At 36.1% G+C, this 19,969-nt stretch overlaps 1 protein-coding gene across 2 annotated transcripts in view; it reads right to left on the reverse strand.

Moving 5' to 3' along the window:
* The window catches only part of LOC128204108 (filamin-A-like), a 74,437-nt gene that overhangs the window by 34,428 nt on the left and 20,040 nt on the right, over positions 1 to 19,969 (reverse strand). The gene's annotated exons all lie outside the window — the stretch shown is intronic.

Raw genomic sequence — 19,969 nt, forward strand, 5'->3', positions numbered from 1 at the left:
TTTTATGATCATTTTGTATAATTTCAATATATATATGTGGACACGATTTACATGAACATTGATATTTGAACTATTAAATTTGTATGATGCAATTAAATCGGTCTAAAACAAGCATAGTAGCACACATACCAATGGAACGATATTTATTATTCTATGAACACGCTTAATAGACTGTCCTATAAGTAAACAATAAATGAAAATAATAAAGAATATTTCTTCAATTTTACAAATCGACCTTTCCGTTGTTAAACCTAGTCACAGGGTATATAAATAATGTCATACGACAACAGCCTAGCCAGTTTCCTCCTAATGATACTGTAATTCGATGCGACAGGTGATATTTTCGGAGCTGTCTGATTCTTCCTAATTGCCAGAAAACACAAATCGAACGATCGGGAGTTTATTGATAAAGCATGTGCACTAAGTTATCATTTCAACGCGTACCTAGCAAGAAAAAACCATGCCAATGAACTAGATGTTAGATGAAAAACACATATGTTCCCAGTATATTATTTTCATTTCAATAGTTTAAAAGTTACAGGATAATAAATAGTTATATTTGTTGAATTTATTGACAACAGTTAATCTTATTTTCAACAGAACTTTTTCCAACAAAATAACAGCATCATTAAAAAATAATACTATTCATATGCGTTCAAATATAAAATGTCATTTATACTTTTATTTATAATTTTAGTATTAATTAAGTGTAAGAAATAATGGTTGAACATACACAGTGGAATGAATATATTCAAGCCTTTGTTCATAAAAGGGGGCTGGGCATTAGATCACTTCTGAGACATTTGTCGTGTGATTAACATGCACGAACATTTTTTTCCGATTATAATCTACATTTCCAGCCTAGTAAATCGCATATAGCCATCCAAAACTACAACGCCTTATCGACGTGTACAGTTATAACTTAACATATATGACGTCACAAATTGATTACCCGCTCGGTCCACCGTTTAAGATTTTGCACAATATTTCTTCCTTGACTATTTATGTTCCACATATTGATGGTTTTAACAGCATCTTCATTTAATTCCAATGGTATAAGGGATTAGAAAATGCTTCCATATACTATCAAAGTCGCAAAATCGGAATATTTTTCAGACACTTGTAAAAACTTTTCTCTCAAAGGATATGGAAAGGCTGAGGAATTTGCTTTTTTTATTCATAAATTTTAGTTGTTTTATAAATATATGTGTGCTTTTCAAGAACTTACATATTCATAACATATTTGTATTAGATCTTTAAAAAAATAACTGAGATGTTAATATTTTATAATTATGTGATATTAATAATAGTGCATTTGAGAATCTTATATTATAATTTAACAAATCTGAGAATACACAATTAAAATTTCGAAAATTTCGTTACACTTAATACTTTTTAATTCACCATTATACACAAATATGGACCCCGTTGGAAATAAACTCTTGCACTTGTGCCGACTTAGATTAAAACGTGTTTTCAGCAGGCGGTGAATCAAATTATGACGCCATGTCATGTACACTTTTTACAATTCAAATTTTTAACAATTAGACACGGTACTTGTTGGAGGCGGATAGGCAATCTCATTGGCTGTAAATGTAGGTTATCATATATAATGACTATATCATGATAAATCTACAAGCAAATCATGTGCACGTAAATTTAACTTGTTCGTATACCACCTATCGCAACACGGCCGTATTCCAACCCGCTGTCATAACGGCAAAACATGTATTGTTGCGCAATGCATAAATGACGTCAGAAAAAAGTGCTTCGTTAAAATACGATTTGTTATATGATAACTTTTTTTTGGTAAATTAAATCAGTAACGTATCATATAAAAGTGTATTATACTATTGAGAATTATAAATCAAATATGACCACATGTCAACTCTGGTAGTCCACACCATTTGTCAATTTTTCTAATGATATACAGAAGAGAGACTTATAAAAAGCATTTACGCTTATTTCTCAATTCTATAAATGTGTACTTTAATTGCTAGTAGAACAACTTCTTGATTTCTCCCCAACCTTACAAATATCGACTACTATGATTACCTTGTCTGTCTGATAGGTATTATGTGTGTTTTGGAACTTCTTATTTTATCAAAATTAATAATGGTTAAACCAAAAGGGTTAAACCAGAAGGGTTATCGGTAATGCGTTTTGATCCGAGTGAAATCCGAACTTGCAAAAATCGACTAGATTACAATCTCACGAGTCATAACGTAATACTTATAACCATTTTTTTGCTTAAAGGTCAAAACGAAAATAGTAAGTATTGTCTCAGAACGGTGCATGAAAAAAACACCTTTCATTTAATGTATGGTGAAGACGTAATGACAACAAAAAAGTCACGCCATTGTTGATGGGTAAATTGACATCGGGATTTAGCAAATGTATAAGGCTATTCGCTATGCATTCAGAACTATGTACCTTGTATTAAACCCATGTGTTCTGTATTATGAAAAGGCAGTTTATGTGCTTTCCACAAGCTTTAGAGTGACAGGTATTAGGATGTTCCTGGCTCTTACCAATTACTGGAATAATACAAATGTCTTGTTCGCCAGCTTTCAAATTTCCTGAACACCGGCTTTATACTTAGATATGTGACTAGAAGTTAAACATATATTACACAAAAATGCAAATGACAATGCGGGTTGCACATTCTTGTCTCCTTTTGTCACAAACAGTTGAAAGTAGCGAATCTAATGATGAAACTTTTCATAAATCATATACTTTAACCTACATTTCCAGCAAATGAGATCGCCTCCAATTTGTATTTCGGTTAATCGTTCAGACATTAACAGACATGATGTCGTACTTTGATTGCTGAGAACACATTATAATATAAATCACTAGGACTTTATTGTGTAAAACCTGAATGACAAAGAAGGGCTCGTTCCGCTCGCTCCACCCTTTGTAAGCATTTAGATGTTGCACAATTATATTTAGGATCTAAGTATTGCTCAACTGATTAAAAAGGCGCCATTATTAGTAATTAAGAATTAACACAAAATGTTCGAACTTACCTAGATTAGGACGTGTCTTAAACAGGCGGAGAGCCAATTTATAACGTCATGGTTGTTAAATTGTTAAACTGCAATTCTTAGATTAATTTAACCGCGGTAATTCTTATCGAATAAGCCTGGTACGTATTTAAGGCGCATAGGCGATCCCATCGGTTGTAAATGTAGGGTATTATAATAATAAAGACACATTAATACAAAGGGTTTTTAAAATTCTAAATCAGTGCTTAAGGACATAACTTTGACGAAGTCAAATAAACACATATTCAAAATATTCTAGTTCTCCTTCCAAGGGGCATTCAGTATATGTTTTAACTGAAACGATGGTAGTTTTGCTGAATCTTACAGATGTTGAAAACACATTATGCATACCGATAAAGCTACGTCTTTGTTACAGAAATAAATAATTGACAAACGTTTACATACACATTGGGCAGTAACACATTGGACAGTAACACATTGGACAGTAACACATTCATGGGTGAAAGTTGCAAATTTTCAAAATACTGAAAAATTAAGCTGGGGGCCAGGGGGCTGCAGGGCCCCTGGTGGGTCCAGGGCAAAGCCCTGGCCAGGGTTTCAGGGGGCCGGAGGCTCCCGGAATTAAGCATTTTAAAACACATTTCAAAGCCTTTCCTGTCTTTTAATCAATCAAATATATGTTGTATATTTATAATATTTCTGGCAGCTTTTGTCAACATATATGTACATAAGGCCCTAGTCATTCTTAAATGCCGTCCAGGCTTCTTTTTTTTAATGATGGTTAGCCTGGACCAGGCTAACCATCATTAAAAAAAGAAGCCTGGACGGCATTTTAGAATGACTACATAAGGCCCCTGACAGAAACATCCATCAATACTTCAATTCTTGCTCATTAATCAAGAATTCATTTAACTCTGAAACTCATTCAATAAAAGTTAAAAAATGAAAAACAGAATACAATTAAAGATTTATATTGAATAGTGTTTTGTATTTTTATCAAATTACCAATCGGACCATTTCACACCCTTCGAATCGACTTTTGACAGCCTTTGCCACCTCCATTTGTTTTTCGCAGGCTGTTCAAGCTCTTTCGTATTATACCCTGGGGGTACAAACTTCATTGTTCAATTTTGACAGCAGTATTTCGATTTATTTCATTGTTTATTTTTGCCTCCAATTTGCGGTACGTCGTAAAAGTCGTAAATGATACTGATCGTATATTCGGCAAAAACCGGCTTTTTCCGCCATCGAAGTTTTTGTTGGCGTGGAAACTGCCGAGGTTATTCGGAGAACATTGGAATGACGATGCTTTTTTACGAAAAGAAACGACTATTTACGAAAACGTTCGGCTGATATCGCCGACAGAATTTTACCGCTTATGGCAACGCTATTTATAGAACGAAATTGGGAAACCAGAAAATTTAACTTCGTTTTATCTACGATTTTGAGTAGATCGCGATGTTGATGATGGGGTTTGGGGTACCCTCCCCCTCCCCCCTCGAAAAACTCCCCGGATTTACACGATTTAGAAAAATGACCCCTGAGAAGACCGAAAATACGGAATTCCGTATTAATACGGAAAACTTTCACCCATGCACATTGGGCAGTAACGATTGGGCAGTAACATATTGGGCAGTAACACATTGGGCAGTAACACATTGGACAGTAACACATTGGGCAGTAACACATTGGACAGTAACACATTGGGCAGTAACACATTGGGCAGTAACACATTGGACAGTAACACATTGGGCAGTAACACATTGGACAGTAACACATTGGGCAGTAACACATTGGGCAGTAACACATTGGGCAGTAACACATTGGGCAGTAACACATTGGGCAGTAACACATTGGGCAGTAACACATTGGGCAGTAACACATTGGGCAGTAACACATTGGGCAGTAACACATTGGGCAGTAACACATTGGACAGTAACACATTGGGCAGTAACACATTGGGCAGTAACACATTGGGCAGTAACACATTGGGCAGTAACACATTGGGCAGTAACGATTGGGCAGTAACATATTGGGCAGTAACACATTGGGCAGTAACACATTGGACAGTAACACATTGGACAGTAACACATTGGGCAGTAACACATTGGGCAGTAACACATTGGGCAGTAACACATTGGGCAGTAACACATTGGGCAGTAACACATTGGGCAGTAACACATTGGACAGTAACACATTGGGCAGTAACACATTGGGCAGTAACACATTGGGCAGTAACACATTGGACAGTAACACATTGGGCAGTAACACATTGGGCAGTAACACATTGGGCAGTAACGATTGGGCAGTAACATATTGGGCAGTAACACATTGGGCAGTAACACATTGGACAGTAACACATTGGGCAGTAACGATTGGGCAGTAACATATTGGACAGTAACACATTGGGCAGTAACACATTGGGCAGTAACACATTGGTCAGTAACACATTGGGCAGTAACACATTGGGCAGTAACGATTGGGCAGTAACACATTGGGCAGTAACGATTGGGCAGTAACACATTGGGCAGTAACGATTGGGCAGTAACACATTGGGCAGTAACGATTGGGCAGTAACACATTGGGCAGTAACGATTGGGCAGTAACACATTGGGCAGTAACGATTGGGCAGTAACACATTGGGCAGTAACACATTGGGCAGTAACACATTGGGCAGTAACACATTGGGCAGTAACACATTGGGCAGTAACACATTGGACAGTAACACATTGGGCAGTAACACATTGGGCAGTAACACATTGGGCAGTAACGATTGGGCAGTAACATATTGGGCAGTAACACATTGGGCAGTAACACATTGGACAGTAACACATTGGGCAGTAACGATTGGGCAGTAACATATTGGACAGTAACACATTGGGCAGTAACACATTGGGCAGTAACACATTGGTCAGTAACACATTGGGCAGTAACACATTGGGCAGTAACGATTGGGCAGTAACACATTGGGCAGTAACACATTGGGCAGTAACACATTGGGCATTAACGATTGGGCAGTAACACATTGGTCAGTAACACATTGGGCAGTAACACATTGGGCAGTAACGATTGGGCAGTAACATATTGGGCAGTAACACATTGGGCAGTAACACATTGGGCATTAACACATATGGCAGTAACGTTTGGGCAGTAACACATTGGACAGTAACACATTGGGCAGTAACGATTGGGCAGTAACACATTGGGCAGTAACACATTGGGCAGTAACACATTGGGCAGTAACACATTGGGCAGTAACACATTGGGCAGTAACACATTGGGCAGTAACGATTGGGCAGTAACATATTGGGCAGTAACACATTGGGCAGTAACATATTGGGCAGTAACACATTGTGCAGTAACACATTGGGCAGTAACATATTGGGCAGTAACACATTGGGCAGTAACACATTGGGCAGTAACACATTGTGCAGTAACACATTGTGCAGTAACACATTGGGCAGTAACATATTGGGCAGTAACGATTGGGCAGTAACACATTGGGCAGTAACATATTGGGCAGTAACACATTGTGCAGTAACACATTGGGCAGTAACATATTGGGCAGTAACACATTGGGCAGTAACACATTGGACAGTAACACATTGGGCAGTAACGATTGGGCAGTAACATATTGGACAGTAACACATTGGGCAGTAACACATTGGGCAGTAACACATTGGTCAGTAACACATTGGGCAGTAACACATTGGGCAGTAACGATTGGGCAGTAACACATTGGGCAGTAACGATTGGGCAGTAACACATTGGGCAGTAACACATTGGACAGTAACACATTGGGCAGTAACACATTGGGCAGTAACACATTGGGCAGTAACACATTGGGCAGTAACGATTGGGCAGTAACATATTGGGCATTAACACATTGGGCATTAACACATTGGGCAGTAACACATTGGGCAGTTACACATTGGACAGTAACACATTGGGCAGTAACGATTGGGCAGTAACACATTGGGCAGTAACACATTGGGCAGTAACACATTGGGCAGTAACACATTGGGCAGTAACACATTGGGCAGTAACACATTGGGCAGTAACACATTGGGCAGTAACGATTGGGCAGTAACACATTGGGCAGTAACACATTGGGCAGTAACACATTGGGCAGTAACGATTGGGCAGTAACACATTGGGCAGTAACACATTGGGCAGTAACACATTGGGCAGTAACACATTGGGCAGTAACACATTGGGCAGTAACACATTGGGCAGTAACACATTGGGCAGTAACACATTGGGCAGTAACACATTGGGCAGTAACACATTGGACAGTAACACATTGGGCACTAACACATTGGGCAGTAACACATTGGGCAGTAACGATTGGGCAGTAACACATTGGGCAGTAACACATTGGGCAGTAACGATTGGGCAGTAACACATTGGGCAGTAACGATTGGGCAGTAACACATTGGACAGTAACACATTGGGCACTAACACATTGGGCAGTAACACATTGGGCAGTAACGATTGGGCAGTAACACATTGGGCAGTAACACATTGGGCAGTAACACATTGGACAGTAACACATTGGGCAGTAACACATTGGGCAGTAACACATTGGGCAGTAACGATTGGACAGTAACACATTGGGCAGTAACACATTGGGCACTAACACATTGGGCATTAACACATTGGGCAGTAACACATTGGGCAGTAACACATTGGGCAGTAACGATTGGGCAGTAACACATTGGGCAGTAACACATTGGGCAGTAACACATTGGGCAGTAACACATTGGGCAGTAACACATTGGGCAGTAACACATTGGGCAGTAACACATTGGACAGTAACACATTGGGCAGTAACACATTGGGCAGTAACACATTGGGCAGTAACACATTGGGCAGTAACGATTGGGCAGTAACACATTGGGCAGTAACACATTGGACAGTAACACATTGGGCAGTAACACATTGGGCAGTAACGATTGGGCAGTAACACATTGGGCAGTAACACATTGGGCAGTAACACATTGGGCAGTAACACATTGGGCAGTAACACATTGGGCAGTAACACATTGGGCAGTAACACATTGGGCAGTAACACATTGGACAGTAACATATTGGGCAGTAACACATTGGGCAGTAACACATTGGGCATTTATACTGAACCATGGTACTTGTAATTAATAGTAAAAACCGTGTGTTTCAAATGTAAAATTACTTCAACTTTTACTTTGGACATTTTACGTGTGTTTATCATTAAAGCATTTTAGTTTAAAAAAATCAGACATACTTGTCATATTTGTCAGTTACGCCTTCTGTAACGTAGACGATGTTTTGATATCAACTTAACAGTGGTGATTCTGATGCTTCAACATTTTAATGCATGTAAACAAACTTCTTGCAGAAATCAATGTGTTTTTCAACTTTTAAAATAATACGTAAGAGCTCCGTTGACGTTGTCTGAAATGAACGCCTTTAAAATCTAACAAAATGGTAAGATCTTTACTATTACACTAAAAACAGGGGACATTTTACAACTGTTGCATGTTTACAAAATAAGGCATGTCAGAGAAATGTTTTATTTAATCGTTTAAACAACTAAACAAATGTTCAATATCTGGCACAATGTACGAGGAGTATATACTACATAAGTCATTTAAACTAATTTCAAGGTATTGAAATAAATGAAATGCGTGTGTCCTATGTCCATACTGGATATACCTTAAATAAATGAACAACAGATCTAGTTATATGATACAGCCAAGTATGTAATCGATGGCCCGGCTGCCTTGGAAGGCCAGGTGATACAGGTAAGTTTGCAAGATTGATCCACCTTTACTACCAATACCAGCCAAGAAAATCAAGGGACACTATACTGGTTGAAAAAGGTAATTTCTCGCGTTATCTTTCCTTACACTGTTCGGGTTCAACCTAACTGTGGAATTTGCCAAAAAAAGATCCAATTTGTTGAGCTGTTGAAAAGTATAGCACCCGTAATGATAACAAGACCCATGCAGGTGGTCGTGGTCTTAGCGTAACTTTCTTTTAAATAAGTATTTAAAGAATACAAATTAGGTTTCATTATACTATCGTTTTGAACGTTTGCAGTTGTTGTGCTGCAATGTTACCTGTCATTATGTTATTTAACTAATCAACTGTGTTGCGGTAATGCCACATCTATTGTCGTAAAACTAGTTACAACGACATAACCTTGACAATGTAGCACTGAATCGTCTTCACCAGAAGCAAGTTAATTAACCAGGATGACGGGAAAAACTCAACAGTGAACAAACCGGTAAAGGATTTGAATCTATTTTACCACGGTCGATAAAAATGAGTTCAGCGGCCTCTTTTCAACACATGTGTTTAAAGCAATGATATTTTTAACATTCACAGAAAGAAAATAAATACATAAAGTACAATGTATATTTGACATGGTTGTATTATTAGACGTCATACTATAGGCACTAGCATAATATGTAGGTTCTTTTATTGACATAGTTAAGTCATGTTTGCTATTTTTAAGGAGTTAAATCAGATAACATTTGTTTGTCCGATTCTCAGTCGTTTGTTTTTACAGTGTGCAAAAATAGACCATAAATAAATGACGAACTTTCCATATAGTCACATGAAGCAACTGAGACCCATGAGCGCAGTAGATGCGATACAATAGAGTATGTGTGTTCTGGTATATACGAGTAAGCTTACAAGATTGATCTACCTTTACTACAGCCGATACCAGGCAAAGACAACCAAGGAACACTAGACTGGTAGGTAACTATGTTGCTACGCGTTGTCTCTCCTCACTCAGTTTGTGTAAGCATTTGCAAAAGTTCAATCATTAAGAGCAATTTGCCAAAAACGATCCAATTTGTTGAGGCGTTGAAAAGAAAAGCATTCACGATGATGAAAAGTCCAACGTGGGCGGTCATGTCCGTAAATATCTTTAAAAAAGTACGGTATTTTAAATGATTTAAACTAGTAAGGTACTTTTTATCAAGAGTTTTGAACGTTTAGAGTTGTTTATGCAAGATTTTACAAACTCTTAGGTCAAATAAGGCCTTTGATATTTGATAGTTAATAGGTTTGTTCTAAATTAACCCTTTCATATAAAAATGGTTAGTTAGTTGTTTCCGGAATTAATGAGGTAGGGGATCGTTAAATCCGTTTCAAGAATCACAAGTTATGTAGGCACCTTTTTACTACAAGAAAATAGTTAACAGATGGTGTTACGATGCTAAAACGCAATCCCAATGTCAGTCGGCACGTTTTATACGAAAATAAGACAATTAAGTGAACGGCCTCGTATAGTTTCTCTTTTATTATTGCAAAACCCAAAGCGCGATCTCGAGGACACACACGCACTCATTACAATGTGTCAAGGTAGCTCTACTTGGCGATGTTAAGTTGTAGGACTAAATGTCTGACAACGTTCACTACATGTTCGTGTGTCATTGAACTAATCAAGTATGTTGCGACTATGCCGCTGTTATTGCCGGTATACTAGTTACGACGACATACTAGTAACAATCTGGCACTGAACCGTCCTCATTATAAGCGATATTGTCATGTAAAAAAATAAAGCACTATTCACTTGCTATTCTAACTCAATAAGCCAACTAGTAAAGCTAAATATGACCAATGCTTTAAGATGCACTCCGTCACAGATTGAAGATTTTGACATTTATTTTATCTTGGAACGAGCCAATTCTTGCGAAAATCCATGGAAACCAGTTATATAAGACTGCTGACAAAAATTAGATCCAGATTTTTATATTTAAGTTCAAAAAATGATGTCTTATGCCTTTTTCTTTAACCGTTAGTCACGGTTTAAGCCATAAAACATTAATTTTCAAACGGAAGTTGTAAAAATGGTATATATCTGTGAGAGTGCAGCTTTAAAAGATGATACAATATACCAACTTGTTTATACGTACATTCAATACTCAAGAGTCTTTCGTAGACCATGTCCTAACACTCAACAGAAAAATGGAATAACTGTATGTTCTACATGAATTATTATAGGTACATCCAGATTTCATCAAAATGGTCGGGCATGTTGGTCTGGTTTAATCCTATGGATTTGTTTGTTATTATAAACTTGAAATCTTTCCTTGTTAAAATTGTCTGAGAGTTTGGCGTTATCTGGAAATTCCTATTATAACATAGGTTTTTTTGGTGCTTAGATTGTTGTATTTGCTTGAATGCATGTTAAACACACACTAAATTTGAGTGAAATATAATAAATTAAATGCTTTCTATGATATGCTTACCGCTGGTTTATAGCGTGTTATCAGTGAAATACAATTTTATTGCACTGTTTTAAACAATGAAAACATCAATTGATATTTCTTTTTACTGTTTTCGAATGTTATCTCAATCCCAAATTAATGAGCAGCACGCACAGTGCTGGGACGCAATTTCAACGACGTCAATTCCAAATTGACGTTGCGTTCACAGGCAATTGGACGCGCTTGACGTAATAACTTTATTAAAATGTAATTTTATAATTATACATTTTACATATTTATTAAATTCATTCAGGATATTCATTCTAAAAGAAATTCTTAAAAAAAACGTTATCTTACATAATCAAATCTAGTTTTAATGCTAATTTAACCGCGGTCGATCGGTATGAAAAGATCATTAGTCTTCAACGTGTCTTCTTATCATCAAATGAATAAGCAATGTCCCATTTTCTCCAAATATTTTAAGCGTAATAAGCTCAAGTATCTTATTTCAATTAGCCAAATTAATACGTTACACTCAATTTGTGATTATAAGAAATAGGTATAGTGATGACCATACACATAGTTTCATGTGTGTACACTCAAAATAATAGTATACAAATTATACCAAACAAAAATAGTGTGCTTAGCTCAATTCTGATATAAATTAAAATGTAATTTAAGCCTCAAACTCAGACTCGAGACATTAGTGCTTGATTTTTTTACTTTTACACAAGGCCAAAGTTATTTTTGGGTTCAAAAAGTGCGAAGAAACATCATAGTTTTTTGTTAAAATATGTTTGTTGTCACTGCTTTTATACATTCTTTATATCAGCACGACTGCACTCACGCGAACATCAAGATGATCTAATGCTACAACTGCACTAACATGAACACAAAGATGACGGTGCAAAAACTAGTGTACTTGCCACTTTCGCAGTATGCTATTTTGTGTGATTGTGATTTTGATATACCATTACTGAATCGTTATTTTTTTAAGCCAAACAGTGAACAATATGACACATGCAGCTCCCTTATGAATAAGACGATGGTCAGGATTACGGGTATGGTCTGAACACTTACTGGTAGAGGAATACATATTTTTTTGGGGGGACAGACCCTGTACGTTTAGAATAAACGCGGTTTTTCTTTATCATATATGTAAGTGGTAGAAAATTGTGACCCAGAACAAAAGGTTATCATTTAAAAAAAAAACATCTTAATAAAGGAGCTCTACCTTATAATGTGACACGCTGTCGCTCCATTTGAATATATTTTTTTAATTTGGTAATGCATGAACTATAGCATTTACACGAGACTTCATGCATGCACATAAAGGCAGTTCGAGATGATGCCAAACTTGATGAAAGCCTGCAAAAGGGCAAATTTTGTCAATACCAAATCAGCATACCGCCAACGGGTAGTCAAAAATAATAGACGTGTTATACGGGACTTTTCAAATCCCTAAAAATAATAGACGTGTTCTTCCAATCCCTAACGTCTAAACGGGTTTGTGCAAAAACAGGGTTTTTTGAAAATACTGAAATTGTATTTAGAAAAGTATTTTATGTTTGAAATAGATAATAAAGGTTTATATTCATATTTACCGTGTAAATGCAAAGACATTTTACATAAAACAAGCATTAAATGCATAAAACACAGGATTTACCTTTTCAATAAAACGAAACTTGACTGACACAGACAACAATTATACCAAGCGTAAAAACTCAACCATCTCCGACATGCTTCGATATAGACCTGTTTTTCTATGACACTCGTGAAATAAAGTACGATCTTAAACTGAAATAAACACATTTTCTATTTCTTTTATGCTCATTTTCGGAGTTTTATTAGTATTTTAATTTATTTTCTTAATTACCCCCTTTTTGAAAAAGGGTGTTTTACGCCGCTACCCTACGGACGCCCCTCACGCAAATTCTATATATAAAATAGCTGATGGCGTAGCTGTCAATTTTCTCTCTCCTGTTTGTTGAGAAAAAAATATCTCATGGTTTTTTTATAATTAATCATTCGCTCTTTTTAGTGCAAATATTTCATGAACAGTAATCAATGAAGTTTTATTAGTGCATCTATGTTCCAAAAAAATAACGAAGTGTTTCGATCGTTGTATAACTGTGAACCACAGCCTTGCAGGTGCCCTTTATGTATATATCGTTATGTTTTGACAGTATGAAATGAAAAAATAGCATCAAACTCATAATAATTCGTTGGATATTTATTTTTTTGCGTACGGAACTAAAATAAAATAACATTATCTGGTAATATTTCTTGTTTTTATGATATTTTATAGACGCAATAAGCTTTAACCCTGAATCCCGATCGGAATAACTACCCACTTTTAGTACGAAACAATTTGTAGGTGAAGGATTTTCCATATCAAAAATCGTAAAAAAACGTCAACGTACACTTATTTGGACTACGCCAACGGTTTTTGATTTATTTTCTCAACAATTTTGAAGATACAATTACATTTCTATATCATTTTTGGCTCAGTTGTCGGGCGTTAACTAGAGATTAAATCAGGACTGATCGTCAGTGAATCTGTTTATGATATATTAATTATAGCCTATCGCCTCATTCAACAGATTGTTGCTGCTAAAGTGATCATTAAAGTTATATTGTCAGCGGTAATAAGAAAAATACGGGAGCATGAATACAGATAAAATTATATGATAGACACGTTCATATTATATTCATTTCATGTTGAATTGCATTTTTTTTTTACTTTTAAAAGAAAACTCGTATTTGTTGATATTCTTGAGATTAAAGATACCAACTTTCGAAATAGCCGCCACAGCTCGCAGCTGTTCGTAGCGAGCTTCGGAATTGCTCATCTGTGTATGTTACTTGTTTCAAACAAGAACAGTCCAGCAGATTCCACTGTAATACTTTTCAAATAGATGCATGACGATCAAAGCTCAATAGACAATGAGAGACACATAGGACAGCAACCACGAATTACTAGAAGCACTTAATATTTAACAATAGAACAAAAACAACATGTTAATATAACATGATTATAATGATGGCTCAGATTTACCGCATAACGCCAAAATACTTTCTCTGTATGTTATAATTGAATTGTAACGTTTGTTGCTAAATGCAACAAATGAGTCTTATCTATTCCACTGCAGACATATGTAAATCTGTGATACAAACAAATTCTTCTAGTAAAAACATTGCATACTCATTTTAATGTCCATAATGAGGAGTAAGGAGGGAGGAACGAACGAACGGACGGACGGACGAAAGGGAGGATGGACAACGCTAAATAAATATCTCTTGACTGTAGGGACACTAACTTCGAATGTTTGGAGGCCATTTCATCTCCGACATTTGCCGTCCAAAACAAATACAGCCATACACCTACCATTTAAACCTTTCAAAATATATAAGAAAATATCGTTCAAATAAAGAACTACTGTGACACCATATCCAACCAAAAATGCTTCCTGGTATCCACGCGAATGCCTACTCTTTAAGTAGACCCCCTTTCTAAATATGATGGAAGAGAAAATGAGTCAAAGGTCTTTCCAACATATTTCAGCGTTATATTTACCACTTGACGTTTGGCATTTGATATCTGTGTATACTATTTCTAACTATTTTGCAGACGACATATACAGCATGTAATAACCGATTTGGTATTTCAAGTGCATTCCATATTAATTTTGCATTGCTTTCAATACTTCAGATCTCTTAATAACCATAATAACTATGAAAAAACCTACCGCTTTGCCCAGTTGGCGATCTGTTGTAGAGCTGAAACTCCAGGTGTAGTCCTTTTTAGTAGCAGACATTGTATAAAATGTACTGTCCAAAGTTTTGAAATCCAGCAAAACACACAATTTCTTGATTTTAGGACTTTGTCAGAGTTGACCGACAGTGCTTAACAAATGGATCTCGGCAATACTGTCTTGTGACACGGAATAACGTGCTACATATATCACAGAACCCGTCGACACTGGTATATGAGCGAATATGATCAAAAGTGTGACGTGACAATTTATATTACCAAAGATGCATAATCAATATGGATCCAGATAATTGCACAGCTACCTACGAGAAACGATAGTGGCATGTTACGTGGACGAACATGGCCAAGCAATTGTCCGATCTTGTTATTTGGTAGATCGTCTTGCAGATTCCCTATGAAGGAGATATCAGATCACAAAGGTCCGAACAATTGCTTCCATTCATTTCTTGTGAAGATCGCATCATACATACCATTCATAATTCTCCTTTAACATTTATTTAGTAGACATAAAATAAAATCGAGTAAACAGGAAGAACGCAGTTTGGTGTGTGTTTTTGCTGAAAAAAGATATTGCAAGGGAAACCTATTGATGTATATATCCGCATCTAACTGAGGATCAAACCGGAATTATTGCACGTAACCAATTAGCGAGGGCTGGTCTGGCGGTTTGAAGTATTTCTGCTGTTAGACGTTTAATTCTTTACAGAAGTTAAGCATATGATCAATACAGACATGTAGGTATGTCCAAAACAATATTTACCTTCGAAATGAGAGTTGTTCCCTTTTTTTAAGTACGCAAGAACCAAAATCCTAAAGCGAAACGCTAAAAACCCATTTCATATCTAATGTTAAGGTTAAAAAACAGTCAAGACAAATCCCATCTGCTGTAAATGTATAAACCAGTTTTATTAGAACTGAAGCTATTTTAGGACTTATGGCTACCCCGCACTTCTGACAACTTGGTAAAAAACTGACTGAGGATATAATATGTTCAGGTAGTTAAACAAATATAATAAAAAATGTTTAACCGAAAACGTAGTTAACTTCACGAATCAATATCATTAGAAGTTTAAAATAGAAGATGAGGCGCAAATAAATCGGAAACATAGTTCGGGCTTGCAATTGTGGAAGTAGTTCGCTACACAAATATCCGCCAAGTGTAACCTTACAGGAGAAATGTCGTCTTCATTAAAATATCCATCACCATGAGATATAAACAAGAAATATGATTCTATTCTACCCTTGGCATGCCTTTCACACATTGACCGAAAATAAAAGGGCAGGGAACTTTTTGAACCATTTGCTTCAACTGACCCAAAATATGTCAGGAATTAGTGCACTGCATGGTGATCATGTCAACCGAGCTTCAGAACAATATTTCAACTATGGAAGAAGTTCGCTCCGCAAAACACCATACAGTTATGAAGTAGAAGTTAAATGAAAGGGTACATAACTGTTGAACAAGTGATAGAAATAAGTAAGGTAATAGTTATCTAATGGTAATTGTGTGTTCAAAATTCCAGAACAATCAGGGTAGAAAACACTATATTTCGTTTGCAACATACAACCGACTGTATGACCAACCTTTGCACATTTCTAAATTTCTAGTGTATTTTATAGTGATCATTTGTGTCCATTTTTAGAACAAAACCTTTAGTCGTAACTGATGTTGTAAACAGACTACTGGAAAGGGTCATTTCACGCCAAGTTTTGTTTAGCTTTTACATAAAAAACGCTTAACAAATGCTTATATACCAATATCTCTGAGACCAATTTATATAAATGATAGCGACATAACCGAGTCGGCAGTTTTTAAGGCAACACCTAACTCTATAATTATGTTAAGAGTCGTTTCATCAATAATCCTAGAATACCAAGATTTCGTACCTATTTTTAACAGGAGTAGTTAACATAGTTTATAGTTTCAAGCTCAATTTTGATGATCTACATAAAATAGAGCATACATCGGCCACAGCCACTGTTGGTGCATTTTTGTTTGGGTCATTGACATTCGAGGATTTTTAAATTTTTCTGTTTTTTTTTTTACGTATATCAATTCAAGCGAATGCACAAAAAACCCATTTTATGTCGTATATTTCAGTCAGTCAATATTTTCACCACATGTTTCACTACCGTTGGAAGTAAAAGGTAACACATACTTGGAAATCTCTTCCATGTATGAAATTGCCCATAGGAGTGTTGAAGATACCCATAGTTTGACATTGATTGTTCATGCAAAAAAGCAATATTAAACCGAATTTAAATCTTATATTTGGGGTAATGTCATGGTGATAATGCAAAGCGAATTCGTTCCGCTGCGGGTTTTTTTTTTCCGACGCCGATGCGGAAAGTATCCGTCTTAATTACACTGAAAATGGAATGTTGCGTCGGAACCAAAAAAAAATGCAATAGTAGCCTCATTATCTATAGAGTGATAAATCAAAACTGAAACAAAAAACGAAGTTTCTGCTCGTAATCTACGTTTTTTTCACATAATTATGTTTCATTGTTTTGTTTGTTTGACACGATCGTAAGCAGTCATATCTTCATTGTTAATCACGCAAGAGTCACCAATAATCTGGTCATTATTTAAAATTAAGATATTTTCTAAAATAGCACACCATAAGATGGTAGTAAAAATCGAAAATTGCTGAGCGAGTTCACCTCTCAATGTTTACATATCAGTTGTAGTTGTATATACTCGCCGAAGGCTCTTTCTATATGGCAAGCGTCTGCACGTACAACATGTATTAAATTAATTGGTATTTGTTTATCTTTGATGAAGTACCAAATCAAATAGGTGGCCGACTTTCTATCAAACTGCAACGTCGAGATCGAAACTCACCGATAAGCACATAGTATACATGTGTTACGGGTGTCATATATTCAGATTTTGATCTACAATTAAACAAATCTGTCTCGAAGTGATTGAGTTCGTTCATTGTCGGAACACTAATAAACAACAAACTATGAAGGTAATGCGCTCATTACCGCAAATACTCTTCATACCTTTGACAGTTTGATTGCAGTTCTTTGTACGACGATCTACTGCAACTCGTTTACATTTGACAGTGAACTAATTGCCACATGTGTTTTGTCCTACATGTATGCACACTAGTGTTAATTGGCAAACATTTGTAACTACTTTTGAAACATATGTTCTGTTTGTGTATGATGTGTATCTCTAAATAGTCAAGTCAAGTGAACACATTTATTCACTCAAATTCATGCACAACATGTAAAATTGAGGTAATTGATAAAGACAATACATTTCAGAGGCTCAAATTGAGGATTCAAAGACATAACATACATTCAAGTGTATCAAATATTTAAAGACCAGATAGTCCCGTTTAACAGGATAAATATTGTACATGGATCATTGGATTCAAGCAGTGTTATAGTTTACGAGTTATAAAATGGGTTAAGTACAATGGGAGAGTCAACTAATATATGCAGAAATGTCTTAGATAAATAAGAACAGTAATGTTTAACGAAATTGTTTAAGAATAACAGATACCATATTACACATATTCAAAAATTCCTTTTTATTAGTTGTGTTTACCAACTGCTCAACTTGTTCTAAACTTGATAAGTGGATATAATAATGATTTTGGTGTTGAATGAAGATACCTTTCATAGCCAAAAGACGTTTTGAAGATTTATAAAATTGACTGTTGCTAGCATTTTCAATAAGGGAGTACCACGATGTTAAGAATAGATCTTTAAGCTCGCTCTTAACCGCGAATTTAAGCCATTTAGGATTTACATCTTGTTGATATTCCCAAGTTCCTACAAATCCACACTGTGTTAGTATTGACTTTATATTGAAGAACCATTGATATCGTATTCTTATTATGTCTGGAGGTAATGTCTTTTAAAACTGTTTTGTATATGCATTTATATATCATCGATGATAATTTACTACTACTACTACCACTACCACTACCACTACCACTACTACTACTACTACTACTACTACTACTATTATTATTATTATTATTATTATCATTACACAAACGTACCCAGTATGAATAATAATAAATATGAGTCCTGTGATAGTCCCCTCGCATACTCATCAGTGGGAGTATAAAGGGTGGGCTGGGAGTTATAAAATTAACAGTGCATCTAAAACTATGCCGCTTTGTTAACTTGATATTTCAGTACCAAGAATAACCCAAAACAAAAATAAGGCCTAGATTAGAACTTATCTCGTTAAGCATTTGCGAAAAAAAACAGTATCGCTCCTCTGCCAAAAATGTTTAATGTCATGACGAGTGTGTTGTCTTATAACTAGAATGTAGTCGGCGTGCCAATCTCAAACGCAGTGATCTCCCGTTAATCTCGAACATGAACAATTAAGACCACAAATATTTGCTTTGCGTTTCTTGTTAGATGTAAACACCTAGTTCTATGTAATGATTGAAGGCATCAAATTGTCATTCAATAAAGTAAGTTCATTAACAGGAATACTTGAGTCCATTCTCCCTATGACACGCTCAACATGTATTCTCACATGTGACAATTTTTCTGGACGGTTCATTGCCAGAAAGTTGTTTTTTGCCCGGTGAATGAAGGAATCCTAAGAACAGTGCTGGATGCTGCCATTTCCTCGGCAACAAGGACCCCCCTTTCTGACAACTATACATTACCGGGCAAAAGGATGGACATGATATCCTGATTCTAAAGTTATTTGCTTGTCCGACACACGTCCACCCCACCCAACCGTAATCAAATTTACTGCTCCCGTTGGCGATATAGATATCAAATATTTTATTGTATTGTTATTTTTGTAGTTGCTCCATGTTTGTGCTCTTGTTGTAAATTTATGCGGGCTTTCAATAAAAAATACAAAATAATAGATTATTGAAATCACTTTGTTGTAACCAGGTTAAAATGCCTCAGGTATATTTGATCGTGCCACCTCCCTCTCTGGCTAAATATTTAATTGTTTCAAACATTTAGCTAAACTTGGTATCCATGTG

This window comes from Mya arenaria, chromosome 2, assembly GCF_026914265.1.
Source record: "Mya arenaria isolate MELC-2E11 chromosome 2, ASM2691426v1".
NCBI classification, from domain to species: domain Eukaryota; kingdom Metazoa; phylum Mollusca; class Bivalvia; order Myida; family Myidae; genus Mya; species Mya arenaria.